The sequence below is a fragment of the Papio anubis genome, chromosome 14, assembly GCF_008728515.1.
Source record: "Papio anubis isolate 15944 chromosome 14, Panubis1.0, whole genome shotgun sequence".
Classification (NCBI taxonomy): domain Eukaryota; kingdom Metazoa; phylum Chordata; class Mammalia; order Primates; family Cercopithecidae; genus Papio; species Papio anubis.
In genome coordinates, this window is record NC_044989.1 from 36,829,959 (window position 1) to 36,842,951 (window position 12,993).

At 39.1% G+C, this 12,993-nt stretch overlaps 1 protein-coding gene across 2 annotated transcripts in view; it reads left to right on the plus strand.

The window, feature by feature from the left end:
* The first annotated feature begins 5,083 nt into the window (after positions 1-5,083).
* Positions 5,084-12,993, plus strand: part of VIT (vitrin) — a 127,471-nt gene continuing 119,561 nt past the window's right edge. For both annotated transcript variants that reach the window (XM_003908500.3, XM_003908497.3), the window contains exon 1: positions 5,084-7,012. The gene's annotated coding sequence lies outside the window, so the exon portion shown is untranslated. The remainder of the gene's footprint in view (positions 7,013-12,993) is intronic.

Below are 12,993 nucleotides of genomic sequence, written 5' to 3' on the forward strand. Positions count from 1 at the left end.
TTTCATTCTTCTTTATTCCAACTAATATTCATTTATTAATTGGAACTCTTTTGTAATGAAGAGTTATTCCTTCTCCCTATTTATTTATTTATTATGTCAGTATAGATCCATAAATATTATCTTATTGTGTTTTAATTCATTCATATCATTATTTACTTTGTTCAAATTGTCCCAGATTTGGCTGAGAGCTACTTCAAATTAGCTCCTGTTTCCTTTTGGCATTACCATTACCTTTTGAGCACTTTCTTGCTTTTTGGCTCCAAAATGTTCCAGGCACACTTGTAATTTCCCATCCCCAGTTCTAGAATCAGCTATTTTTCAAGGAGCTCTGATTCTATTTATTGAAGAATATTAGAAACCAAGCTCTTAATATTGTGTGTGTTCATTGGTAGTGAGGTTTCATTGATTCTAGGTCTTTTCAATAAGTAGAACTAAGAGATAGACACACACACAAACACATACACACACCTATTTACATATCTGTGAACAGAGGTAGTGTTATTCCTTCTTTACTAATTCTTTTTCCTTTAATGGATTTTTCTCATCAAGTTGTACTGGCTAATATTTTTAACACAATGTTGAATAGTAGTAGATAGAGTGGTTATCCTTGTTGAATTCTTGATGTTAGTGGAAATGCTTCTGGAGTTTTCCCAGTAAGTAAGATGATGGATTTTAGGACTAAGGCATATATACTTCATCATATTAAAGTACCCATCATTTCTTATTTTCTTGAATGTTTTCAATAAGGAGGCAATCTAAATTTATAAAGAAGGCCTAGGAAGAAAGACACAATGGCAAACATGCACACTGATAAAATATGCCAATATATTAATTGTGAAAGCCCTTTTAAAAAATAATACTAGCAATAACAATCTAATTTTGTATTTTTAAAAGGTAACACTAAAATTGTTAACAAAAGGATAAGATGCAAAGAACCTAGTTAAAATGGCCTAAGATTCTTTTCAAGTTTAAGAGTAAAAACAATAAATAACTTTAAACTTTAAAAAATTACAGTTGCATATATAGATTAAGATTTAAAAGGTAGATGCTAAAAGTTTAGAAATACAATCTGTAGATTCCAAAAAGAGCATTGCAGGTAGGGAGAGGAGGAAACATAGAAAACTTCATTAATCTAGCAGAAAGCAGAAAAAGAAAATGTAAAAAGAGTAAATAAAAAATACTAATAAGGACATAAATGCAACCAACTGTATCAGTAATAATAATAAAAGTAGGTTAAATTTACCCAATAAAATGCAGAGATTGACAAACTAAATTTTTTAATAAATCCTGTTGAATGTTATTTACAAGATACACAACTAAAATGTAAGGACAAAGAAAGGTAGAAAGGAGAGAGATGGTGGGGTCAGTTAAATTATTCGCCTAGTTCTTCATTCCCTCTTCATTCACACTCTTACCATAGCTTCTATATGGGCAGCCTAGCTCCCCGCCCCTTGACTTTGGGCTTGGTCATGGAACTTACTTTGGCCAGTGGAATGGACCAGAAATAATAGTTTGCCAATTCTAAGACTAGGCCTTATGAAACCTCACATATTTTCCATTGCCCCCTTGCAACTTTGCCACTGCCATGAGATCTTCTCCTGTATAGCTGCTGTCCCAGCAGCATGGACAACAAAATAAACACACGTAGAGCAGAGGTCCGCCAGGCAACCCATAGACATATAATGGGAAGCAGAGCCGCACAGCACAGCACAGCTTAGATCAGCAGAGACCCAGCTGACCAGTGTTCTGTGAACCAATCTTTTATTTTAGCCTTCATGTGCTTATTTAGCATAATAGGGAGATACAAGGCCTATAATCTCCTGCCCACCATTTTGAGCCCTCGTTTTGTATAAGGCACTTTTGTATTTTTCTAATCTGCCAGACCAGCAGCCCTCTGTAATGTAGGATCTACAGGATAGCTTCCAGTGTCCAGTATCATCCTTTAGGTCTTTTAATCTCTTTTATACTCTTACAATCACAGTGACTTACTCACATTCATTTTTCATGAGTTTGGCCTAGAATATTGTGGGTATTGTCTAATACTTGATACAGTGGTTCCAGCTCATTTCTTTCAGGGAAGCATTTGGAAGTAGTGATCTTTCTGACATCTTTTGTAAAAAATAGCCTAAAGAAAATGAATTCTACAGGTTCATCATTTGCTCTTCTCAGAGCCTACCTTTTACTTAGTAATCAATGACTCCTATCTAATAATCATGTTTTTCTCCCTGACATATTCTTAAGAAACTCTTCACTCTAGTTTTGGAGGAGGCTTTTTTTTACATTGCTCAGCAAAATCTCTTTTGATGGTGATAGTGTACATTTAACAAAAGCAAATTACATTGGCAAATTTCCCATTCACATTGAAACTACACAAAACATGTATACTTAGCAGTCATATTCAGCAGTGTTCAGGAAACAACTGATGGATGCTTGCAGTAAGCATCTACCAAAGTGCAGGGATAAAACAGTCTCAAAACTGTTGTAGAAGAGTTCAAGGCAAATCACATTTCTATGAAATATTGAAGTAACATCAAAGATGATGTTGCCTTAGACATTTAAGGGAGCTTGTGTTATGAAAGGTGTAACTCTTGGGTTTTTTACCTGCACACAGTAGAAGTATCAGGAGTGTCTGAAAAGACTATCTCATTACTTAGACTCTTAAATTGCCACCCTGAATTTTTAAAAGTCACATAAAAGAATGGATTTGTGATATGAAGAATGCATTGATTTCTCCACACTCTGTCTCTGGAGTGAAGAAAAAAATGAGGCAGTATATTAAAGAGTCATCAAGTTCAATGTTTATGACAATAATAAAAACTTTTAATAGTGAATGTTCTAAAAGAGATTTGAGTTTTTGTACTGGATACAATACAAGACTGGGATACTAAATTTATGTGGCGATAAACAGTTATTTAAGAAAGAAGTGATGCATTCAAGCAACCATAGGTGATTTATAAGTAAAACAGAATTTCAAGTAGTAATAGCAGGAAAAACTGAATATCACAATTCTTGTTCTCAACTTGAAATAATCTAGTTCAGTTTATGCCAAGTAGCAAGCTCAAGGCCACTCACTAGAAGTTGTGATCTTGTTTTACTTTAAAAAGATAAAAGATTTCCCCAAGGCCACCACCTTGATTGATTTTGTTGTAGGTGTTGTTGCTGCCAGACGTCTGGGTTGGAAGGTTGATTCCACTCCTGGCACCATCATTGGTGGTCCATGCGAGGCCCCAGGACTTTTGCCTTAATGTTTTTTATTCCATTTTATCCCAATTCTCCATTCTCATCCTATTTTCCCATAGGCAACCATTCTAATGTATTTTCAATCATTTTTTAGTTAATACTTACTGTATCCCCTATTATGTGTTGGCTTCAAGGGCTAGGAATGCATCACTGATCAAAGGGGATAAAAACTCCTGCCTTCCTGGATCCTATTTTCTAAACGGGGATGCTCGATTTAAAAATCAAGTAGTAGGGCCAGGCGCGGTGGCTCGCTTTGGGAGGCCGAGGCGGGTGGATCACGAGGTCAGGAGATGGAGACCATCCTGGCTAACACGGTGAAACCCTGTCTCCACTAAAAATATAAAAAAATAGCCGGGCGTGGTGGTGGACGCCTGTAGTCCCAGCTACTCGGGAGGCTGAGGCAGGAGAATGGCGGGAACCCGGGGGGGCGGAGCTTGCAGTGAGCCGAGATCGCGCCGCTGCACTCCAGCCTGGGCGACAGAGCGAGACTCCGCCTCAAAAATAAATAAATAAATAAATAAATAAATAAATAAATAAATAAATAAATATCAAGTAGTAAATGTTATTAAAGGACAGTAAGTACTAGAGAGAAGAATAAAACAGGGAAGAGGAAAAGGAAAGGCTTGGGATGGAGGTGCCGTTTTAAAACAGGACAGCCAGGAAAGGGCTCACTCAAGAGGTAACATTTGAGCCTAGATTTTAAGAAAGTGAGCATGGGAGCCATGCAGATATCCGAGAGAAGACGTCGGGGACAGCACGTACGAGGGCTCTAGGCCTTTGCTTTCAGCTTCCGCACAGTACTTCGTGGTGTGCTTCTCCCATACTTAACTCATTATTTATCTGGCAATGGACTTCTGGTGGCCCTGTGTGAGAAGCTCACTGACGAATATACCCCCCAGAAAGAGGTGGATGGATCCTGGGGTACACAGGTAATTCAACCAAGTACTTCTGGATTTTTCTCTAGAATAGCCACATTTGTCATCATCAGTAGCAGCTCATCATGGCCATGATATGTCTGCCATGCTCTTTGTTCAGATTTCTAATTTTTGCCAAGATGACGAAAACAAAATATTTCATTGTTTTTTAAAAGGGAATGGCTCCTTTTTTACTGTTTTTAACTGTGGTAAAAAATGTAATAAAATTTGCCATTTTTTCCATTTTTAAGTACAATTCGGTAGCAGTAATTACATTGATAATATTGTGCAACCACCACTACTATTTCCAAAATCCTTCATTACTGCAAGTGAGCATCTCTTCATATGCTTTTCAATACATTTGTATTTGATTTTGCCTTATTTATCATAAGCAAACAAATTAAACTATTATAGTAAAAGAAAAGAAGCTCTAAGTCATAATATAGCACCATTGCTTTGGAGTCAAGAAGCCTTGGATTTGAATCCCATATCTTGCCTTACTGGCTGCATGACCCTGGGAAAGTTGCTTAATCTCTTTGGGCCTCAGTTCTCTTATCTATTGAATGGAGATTATACTACTAATCCTTCTACATTCTTCTAAATGTTAAGTATAATGATATATGTACAGGGTTGCTACCCTTAGTAAAAGTAAGTATTTGATAAACAGCAACTAGCATTATTACTATTATTATTTATTATTATTTTCTTTGAGATCAAGTCCTGCTCTGTCAACCAGGCTGGAGTGCAGTGGCGTGATCTCGGCTCACTGCAACCTCCACCTCCCAGGTTCAAGCGATTCTCCTGTCTCAGCCTCCCGAGTAGCTGAGATTACAGGCACCCACCATCACATGCCTGGCTACTTTTTGTATTTGTAGTAGAGACGGAGTTTCACTATGTTGGCCAGGCTGGTCTTGAACTCCTGACCTTAGGTGATCAGCCTGCCTCAGCCTCCCAAAGTGCTGGGATTACAAGCTTGAGCCACCGAGTCCGGCAGCATTATTAGTAGTAGTATTAGTAATAATGTGATTATTAATTATGCTTAGGCTGCCATTTCATCTGAACCTGCCCTAATTCAAATGGTGGGACAGGGGGTCCTCAGTGTTACAGCATTATCATCCTTACCACCAAAGAACCTGGGCTCAGAATTTAGTGGAGGAATAAAGAGAATTGAGAAATAATTTCATTGCAGAACCAAAAGAAGTAAGGGTAAAAATGATTAAATAACATTCAAATCATTACCTTTTTTGTTTTAGTCTCCATGTTCCTTTACTGGAGCAAGATTCCTGATCAGTATACAGTGATGTATTTACTAAACAGAGACCTATGCAGAAATTACATAGTATCCATCTAGATAGCTCGTTACACTTTGCCTATTGATGGAATCATTCCATTTATCAAGTTTTATACATGAAAAAGCTTTGAATTTCATCAGGCTCTTCATTAATTCACTTCTGAAAAAGTGGCATTTAATTTCAGCTACCATATTTTATAGCATTAAAAAGCTTATGCATTAGGGTGCATCTCTGCACAATGGCATTGAGCAGATGAATCCCACCCAGATTCACATAGTCACATTTGGGAGCTTTAGACCAGAGAGCTGGGCCAAAGTTACTCCTAATCCACACAGACTTCTTACTGTGAGAGCCTATCTTCTTGGCCACATTTTATATAGCCAGTGAAGACGTGCCAGCAACCAACCCATGTATAACTTGGCATTGGAGCGCAAGGTCTGTCAAACAATGATCTTAAAAAAGGAGCAGTTCCAGGGCCAACAGATGAGGACAGGAGGCTTCTCGAATGGGAGAAGGTTCTCCTCCCTAGCTGCGTGAGTGCACACTCCCCAGCAGGAGGAGGAATGGCTCTTTGCTACCTTCTCCCGTGCTTGAAAAAAGATGCTCTGCCACGCTGATGGACTTTGGAATCTCAAGATCTGCCAGATGTACTTTTTTTGGGTCTGATTTTTTTTTTCATGCTGTGATACGTTAATACACATGTTGAATCTGAATCTCTTAGATTTCGCTGATGACACTAATATATAAATAACTAAAACTGGCAGATTTCATGTGAGATTATTCATCAGTACTTTTTTGAAACATGAGTCAAGTTTTGCTTTCCACTATGATTATCTTGTGTCCTGTAACTACCGGCATATAATTGAGTCATTTCATAAAACTTGCCAAACGCAGAAAGGACCAAAGGAGAAAACAAAACAAAAAAATAGCATTAATATGTAGGAAAAAGTAAGTATTTTCAGCTCAAAAGTGGGAGTCTAGTAGAATAAGTTTGGGAGTGTTTGCACGGTTTTCCTTCTTTGTGCAGTTCAGTTCAGCTGTTCACTAGCTTTTGAAAAAGAAAGAAAAAATTTAATTGCGCCTGCTGAAGTGATTTTTGAAACATATCTTTTACTTTCCATTTTTATCTAAGTGGTCCTCCTCTACTTTTTAGAATGTCAAATTGTAGAATTTGCTTACTGAAAATCTGTGCTTTGGGCTACAAAAGAATATTTAGAAATCCTTACCAAAAAAAAAAAAAAAAAAGGCAGTGGGAGTGGAAATTTGAAAGAGGACCGCCTAATTCAGCACTAAAACCAGTGTGAGAAGCAGTATGTGTGAGCGTGTGTGTGTGTGTATGTGTGTGTCGGGGGGGTGTGAAATGTGTTTTTCAAAGTACTGAGAGGTTGATGGGACTGTTTGATTAGCTCCTCTGAGAAGAAGAGAAAAGGTTTTTGGACCTCTCCCTGTTTCTTCCTTAGAATAATTTGGATGGGATTTGTGATGCAGAAAAGCCTAAGGGAAAAAGAATATTCATTCTGTGTGGTGAAAAATTTTTGAAAAAAAAAATTGCTTTCTTCAAACAAGGTATGTCTGATGAATTTCTAAGCTGTGTGTACAGTTACTTTCCATTCATTATTATTGAAATGTGTTTGTCTTTAAGAAACTACAATACAAACCTTGACCAAGTAAGCAGCCTGTACAAATTTCAGTTTCAAGAGAGTTGAGATGAGAGTGGGTGGTACTTGGCATCCTTGTAAACAACTAGTAATATACATATATATTTATCCACTAAATAAACTGCATTGATATTAACATTATAACAAGATTTTTACTGTTTCTTTAAACCAATTTAATTATGGTTACAAATAAGTTGAAAAGTATGACATTTGTGTATAATTTTAAAGTAATTTAAGTCTCTATTATCTTGCTTTTTAAAAAACTTTGCTTGGAATTTATGGAATGTAATAGCAATATAGCAAATTTCTTATAAAGATGTGTGAATAGCAGCATGAGAAATGGACACACTGGTGTTAACTTAAAAGAGAAACTATTTCGCGTGGATCTCTACTTCTCTCTATTCAGGCAGATTTCAGTGGAATGTAGCTAGATGTGCAATTCTGAGTCTTGTTTACACTTAAAGTGTTTTCTTAGGCTGAATGCTTCTGTTACTGATAAGCCCAAGAAGGGGCTGGCATTGTTAAGTCTGCCATTGTAGCTCAGCTTTTCACAGGAAGACAGGATATGAAGTCTCTTTTAAGTATGATTTGTGTCCAACTAGTATAAACATGAAATAAACGCCTCAGGCACAGGTTAAAGAGAGAGGATAAGACTAAATAATCAGACATGATACTTTGCTCCGAACAACCCACAGCATCTTTGCCATTCCTAAATCAAGAGTGGAGTTAAAATTTTTCTTTGGACTTATTGTAAAAATAAAACCAAGCATTCTTGGCCATGGTGGTTGCTCAAAATTGCGTGTGCTAAGAAAATAGTATTTTGCCATTATGTTGTGCTGCAATAAATTTGGAAGTTTTGGTGGTAAAGTTCTGAGGTTGTTTTTCCCTTGGTCTCTTGAAAGATAAAAACACCCTGCAGCAAAGCAGGATCAAACACTGTTTGTTTGTGTATTTTCTTTCTGTGTGTGTTAACTGAAGTGGTAGCTAGTGCTGGTAGGCAAGCTGGAAGTGCCATCTTTTATTTATTGAATTAAAATACCCTCTTTTGTACATAAAGCTCCAGATAAATAATTACAAGATTGCAAGGACTTGCATTTTTTATTGCAATATGCTGGTTTCCCAGACTAAGCTTCATTTAAATATATCTTATGGTTCACCACTAAAAAAAAAAAAAAAAAAAAAAAAAATTCCTTAGGAAGATTGGAAATGCTTAATATCTGTCCTCAAAGTGTTTACTTTATGAATATTGTTAAGAAGATGTGTCTTTTCCACCAAGTTACTGATCACATGAAGAATAGTTTCTTTCAGAGAAAATACATGAGGTTTGAGAATGGTTTATGATTAGCATCATGAGAACAAAAATGCTTGTGCTGTTCTCAGCTGTGATTCCTATAAGACACATTGAAAACAGGAAAGCAGTATGGTTCAATGCACGTGCCAAGCCAGGAGTCCTAAATTATAGTAACAGCTCTGCCACTACCTAACTATTACCTTGGAAAAGGTATATAACAGTTCTTGACTTTTGTTTCCCTCTTTGAAAAACAGAAATAGCAATGCCTGTACACCCTCCCTCCCAGGGCGGCCACAAGGGTCAATAGTGATTCTCAGCTCCCAAGGAGTTTTGAAATGTCAAAACTTCTATAACAATGTAATCTTGGCCTGGCACAGTGGCTCACCCCTGTAATTCCAGCACTTTGGAAGGCCGAAGTGGGTGGATCACCTGAGGTCAGGAGTTCGAGACCAGCCTGGCCAACACGGTGAAACCCCATCTCTACTAAAAATACAAAAATTAGCCAGGCGTGGTGGTGCATGCCTGTAATCCCAGCTACTCGGGAGGCTGAGGTGGGAGAATCACTTGAGCCCGGGAGGCGGAGGTTGCAGTGAGCCAAGATCATGCCACTACACTCCAGCCTAGGCAACAAAGTGAGACTCAGTTTAAGAAAGAAAGAAAGAGAGAGAGAGAGAGAAAGAAAATGTAATCTTTTATTCCTCACATATTAAAAAAAAAAAAGATTACTTTAGAAAGCATTTATGTAATAAAAACTTCCTGGTCCCCAACATGTTCCCATGAAGCTGTGCCCACATGTGCAGTTTCCCCTCTCCTTGCTCACACTTGGAGGTGTAAGCCAAGTGTCAGCAGCAGTAGGGACAAGACAGAACACATGGGTCTGTCTGTCAGTAGAAGGGCATTTAGCTGTGGTGCCTTGGAGAGCTTACTCAACGTCTCCATCTCTATTTCATCACATACGAAATGAAGAAGTTAGACAAGATAATCTCTAAGTTTCCCTCTCAATCCTATGGTTCTATGCACTGGGACCTTTCCAATGTCAAAACGTGGCCAGGAAAATTTCATCGTTGAGACTCTGTGTACATTGCTAAATGAAGAAGTATCGAAAGAGGGCTATGAAACTTATGGTATATTTTAAATATGCGTGTTTACCTAACCAGAGACTTTCATGTATACAAAAATGAAATTTACCATAATTATATTCTTCACAAGACAATTAGAGATTATGTATATATACATATACATATACATATATATACCTATACAAGTCTCCATATTCTTCACAAGACAATTAGAGGAGATTATATATATGTGTATATATATGCACACACATATACATAGCGTACTGGAGACTGTGGGTCCAAGTTGTGTGAAAGACTTTTTTCCATTTTCTGCTGTATTTCTGGGACTGTCAGTATAACCCCATGTGGAAAGAATGTCAAATGCCTTAATTTAATGCCTTACATGTGAGGTCAAGGCAAAAATGGCCCTTCCTGTGCTATGGGTCCTGTGGGTGTTAGGCAGGAAGCTGTGCTACTTTTTAAATGTGTTAATGTTGGCAAGTTACTTAAAGTCTCTTGGCCTCAGTTTTCTCATCTATAAAAGGGGTCTATTATTACTGCGTACTCCGCAGAGCTATGGCAAAGAGGTTTGATCAGCGCCTGGCACCCTGTCAGCACCCAAATGTTAGTAAATTTTTTAAATTATATGTGACTATAATAAAGAAATCAGATCAGCTGTGAGACAAATCATTTGTAATAATCTTCAAAGTTTTACACATTAACTCATTGGATACGTTTAGCAAATAGATTCACGGAATTATGTGATATTAATATAATCATTAGAAGCTAGGTGCCATCTCTTTATCCAGGGGATCTGAGCTAGTCAATCAATAAATAATAAATGAAAGAGGCAACTTCTGTGATGGTTGTAATCTGAGAAATCTCAAAAGGTTTCCCTCTCACTGTCTTAAAATGTATCTCCCTGTGGTTTGCAGAAGACAGTGAAATTCCTGGCCCTCAAACACACATAGCATTTTGCAAGATGGTGATGGTCATGATGACGGTGGTGGTGGTGGTGGTGGTGGTGGAGGTGGTGGTGATGTTATAATGATTAACCATCACCCCAACAACAATAATAATAGGCCAGGTATGGTGGCTCATACCTGTGAACCCAACACTTTGGGTGGCTGAGGCAGGAGAATCACTTGAGGCCAGGATATTGAGACCAGCCCAGGCAACATAGTGAGACCTTGCCCCTACTAAAAATTAAAAAGTTAGCCAGGCATGGCTGTGCTGCCTGTAGTCCCAAGTAGTAAAGAGGCTGAGGCAGGAAGATAACTTGAGCCCAGGCATTCGAGATTGCAATGAGCTATGATCATGCACTCCAGCCTGGGCAACAGAGCAAGACCCTATCTCAATTAAATAATAATAATAATAACTGCTAACACTTACAGAGCTATTCTTATGTGCCACCCACTGTTCAAGCCCTTTTCATATATTAAGTCTCTTCTTTTTTTTTTTTTTTGAGGCGGAGTCTCGCTCTGTCGCCCAGGCTGGAGTGCTGTGGCGCGATCTCCGCTCACTGCAAGCTCTGCCTCCCGGGTTCACTCCATTGTCCTGCCTCAGCCTCCCGAGTAGCTGGGACTACAGGCGCCCACCACCTCGACCGGCTAGTTTTTTGTATTTTTAGAAGAGATGGGGTTTCACCGTGTTAGCCAGGATGGTCTCGATCTCCTGACCTCGTGATCCGCCCACCTCGGCCTCCCAAAGTGCCGGGATTACAAGCGTGAGCCATCACGCCCGGTCATATTAAGTCATTTAACCCTAACAGCAAACATATGAGGGGCTCTTACCATCGCCATTATACAGATGAAAAAAACGAAGGCACTGATAATTTGAGTAAGTTGTCCGAAGCCACACAGCTAGTAAGGGAGGGAGCTCAGTTTCAAATCCAAGAGGTCTACTTCCAAAGTCAGACTTTTAACCTGCCAGGCAACAATTACACCTGTTCCTGGTTTTTCTGTGACAGCACCAAATTAGTCTTCGCCATCCCTGAAAACATAGTTCTCAAGCCAAGTGAAATTTCTTTAAGAAAAAAAAAAATGTTCCCGCTTGCAGGTAGAGACACCTTAGTAATAATAATGGAGAGGCGTGGAGACAAGGAACTCGCAGGGAAAGGTTTGTCAGGAGAAGAAGGCTTTTATTTCTGTCATTGGTGGATAATCTCCTTTTTGGGTGGATGGGGAAAAGCTGACTCAGGGGAGTTAGGCGGTATGAGAGGAGGAAAGGCTGAGGAAACTCCATCTTGAAGCCCTCTGTGTAGCCAGTCTCCAAAACCTTTCCTTTATCTTCACTTGGAAGGTTAACTCAGCAGCTTGTCGCAGAAAGAATCACGCTTCCTTGTGACTCAAACTACTTCAGCAAATCACTTTCCCTGATAAGGGTCTCCACATTGACAAGACTCTAGTAAGCATTTCTCAAATTCTTTCCTTCAGTTTGAGAAAGGCTACACTTCTGTGTGGACGTGTGATAAAATTCATAAAAATCACCCTTCAGGCTATAGTGAGAAGGTATTCTGTTACCGCATTCTTTCTTCTCTTATTCAAAAAGAAAAAAATACATACCTATGCCCTCGGGGGAAACTTACATATAGTTTCCAAGAGATCAGGTCACTGGCATCTTAATGCTATGTGAATTCCCTCCACCGGGCTTCTTTGTGTTCCAGACAGAAAACATGCTTTGGACATAAAGGTGCAAGTTAACTTGCCCAGACTGGCCGTGTTTATATAACATAGTGAGTAAATCTGCACTCCAAAAGGCAAAAAGAATTTGGGGGAAGAGAGATAACATTCAACAACAGCAGGAGCAAATATTTATTGGGCCACCTCCATGTGCTATTCCCAATCCCATGTGCTTGGGAAGAGGAGTGAACAAAATTACGTCCATTTACCTAATCTGGGGGCACACCATAAACAAATACAGTAAGATGCCTGATGGTGATAATGGGCTGTGAAAAACGTAAGTAGCAAAGTAAGATGCAGAGAGCAGTGCATGTGATGATTTGCATTGCATGATTTGGTGAATGTTAAACAGAGAGATGAAGGAAGTCAGGAGGTAACCTATGCGGGTCCCTGAAGGAAGAGCATTCCAGGCAGAGGGAAAAGCAAATGAACAGCCCTGAGTGGAATCGTGCTTGGGAGGCCAGTGTGTCTGCAGCAAGCTGAAGGAGCAGAAAAGGGGAGCCCAAGGGTGTGCTTTGGACAAGCAGACACAGAGGGCGCCATCCTCGCATGCCTCAATTTCCCCCAGACACCGCCTACCACTCACTCACCCACTGTCTGGGGGGCAGTTCTTGCTTCTGCTCTGGATGAAATCTGTCAGGCCACACTCAGAGGATTTTTTTTTTAAAAAAAGACCTTGCTCATATTCCACTCCCAAACAATCTCAGTTCAGTCATTAACATGTACGTAATACTAGATAATCCTTAAAAATGTAAAAATGATATTCAAAGCTTAAAGTCTTATCCTCCACATCCAGGCTTGCTTTCTGCAGTGGACAGGGGCCATGGTTGAATTTTCTTTCTCTGCCTTGCGCCTTTAC